The sequence below is a fragment of the Xylocopa sonorina genome, chromosome 8 (assembly GCF_050948175.1).
Source record: "Xylocopa sonorina isolate GNS202 chromosome 8, iyXylSono1_principal, whole genome shotgun sequence".
Taxonomy (NCBI): Eukaryota; Metazoa; Arthropoda; class Insecta; order Hymenoptera; family Apidae; genus Xylocopa; species Xylocopa sonorina.
The window spans coordinates 7,202,730-7,204,663 of record NC_135200.1 but is presented as its reverse complement, the minus strand read 5'-3'; the positions used below and the strand labels follow the sequence as shown (position 1 = coordinate 7,204,663).

Sequence of the window (1,934 nt, the reverse complement as noted above, 5' to 3'; positions counted from 1 at the left end):
CACTCTGCATTATCCAATAATGTCGGTGCAGTACGAGGGTAAACGAGTCGTTGCTTATTATCGCAGCCCCTCGACAATTGGGGCGAACGTGAAAGAATCGAGCTTAGCAAACTGCTTCCGCGTATTAAACTCCTAACATATACATTTTATATGAACTTAGAAGGGTCTGGTTAGGAATTTCTACGAATCCATTCGATAAAACTTTAGTTTCGCGGTGATTTTAAATTTAAAGGACGTACAAAACGCAGTGCACTGCACAAAATTGTGCGACGCTTCGTACGATGTCCACAGGCCGAAATATGAAGTTAAATAGTGCTCTTATCTCCCGATTCACCCTTTCTCGCACGCTCGTCCGGCTCTCTCGTCCAGCGAATCAATGAAAACACAATTAACGTTCGTCCTTTCAATCCGTTTCGATCATTTCTCTCCGATTTTTGCCCGCGTTCTACACGGTCTACCAGCAGTTTTCCTGGCCACCAGTTAATCATCGCGGGGCTCTCTTTTATCGCGCAGCCGGCACCGAAGCGAAAGAGGTCTTGAAATAACGTGCCGTGACCCCGATACGCTGCGGCTCTGCCCGCTGATTCGCTGTTGGTTGGCTCGCGGCCCGATTTTCCTTCCGATATCTTTCCTGCTGCACCCTCGAAAACCACCACCCGTTGTACTCGCCGCGTCCTCCCGTCCCGGATAATCCGCGGGCTCGAATTCCCTGCCGGATGTCGCGCGATCCTCCAGATACGCGAAACGTTCAGATTTCTTGGCGATTCGTCCCGATTTTTCGAGGGTAACTGGGACTACGACAGTCCCAGTTCCACGACGGAATCGAGGGGTGGGTTTTTTCAATGGCGTTCCATGTTACTCGCCGATTAAGGGTTGTTCGATCGATGTTGCGAATGAGAATGCGATCTCGATGGGAATTTGCTTGGATTTTTGGTTGAGAATGAAATTGGCATGCGAATGTTTGTGGAGAAGGTATTGTAATTAGTTATTGATCGAAGGAAGGGGTTTTTAAAAAATTTTTCTTGGAGAATATCAGAGAATTGCACGAGTTTCTAGCATTACTTTTAGTGGAGCGTGAGGATAAAGTTGGTGATTCTTGCGATTTGAAATTTGATGCAAAAATAAATGTTTCCGCCCGGGATCGAACCGGGGACCTTCCGCGTGTTAGGCGGATGTGATAACCACTACACCACGGAAACTACGTTGCAGGCGATTTTCCATATTTAGCAGTCATAGTCCCTTAAATACATATCGCGATGTTCCAAGAAATATTTAAAAATGCGCTACTCTAAGTTGAACGATAAAGTTTAAATATTATACAGCGCAAGATAAACTGTGAAATTCTCAAAATTAAAAGTTATCAATGATCACAGTCCACGAGGAATGATTCGCAAGGAGCTTAGAGTGTTCGCCGTTTGCATACATCTTTGAAACAGTTGTTATTTTATATCGTCAAAAGGAATGGAAAAATCAAAGGAATGGAGTCAAAAAATGTTTCCGCCCGGGATCGAACCGGGGACCTTCCGCGTGTTAGGCGGATGTGATAACCACTACACCACGGAAACTGATGCTTAGCGTTCGCCAGGCGAACGTTCGAATTTTTGTTTAAATTCATTAAACGATATCTATCTTGTTGCATCTACCTTGTTAAAGAAAACAGAGAAAGTACATTTATTCCTATAAACACACTAAAATTATGACAGACAAGTAATAATATAAGACTGTCTTCAGAACATCATTTATCATTCAACGCACAGTATCATCCTACAAAAGGGACTACCAAAAATCCCAAACGCGAAGCAAAATTCCACTTGTACCCCCGAAACAGCTTTCAAATTCTCCCAAGACGAACAAGCTTCCAACAATAAAAGAAAAAAGAACGAATTGAACGAAGAGCAAAGGGTTAATTAAAAGCCGCGCTGGAAGGAAGCCGC

The 1,934-nt window shown here is 44.0% G+C and overlaps 2 non-coding genes across 2 annotated transcripts; both read right to left on the bottom strand.

The window, feature by feature from the left end:
* Window positions 1–1,126: 1,126 nt before the first annotated feature.
* Window positions 1,127–1,199, bottom strand: Trnav-aac (transfer RNA valine (anticodon AAC)). The gene has a single exon. It is a non-coding gene; the product is annotated as a tRNA-Val (tRNA).
* A 293-nt stretch (window positions 1,200–1,492) lies between these two features.
* Window positions 1,493–1,565, bottom strand: Trnav-aac (transfer RNA valine (anticodon AAC)). Its single transcript has one exon. It is a non-coding gene; the product is annotated as a tRNA-Val (tRNA).
* Window positions 1,566–1,934: the final 369 nt, after the last annotated feature.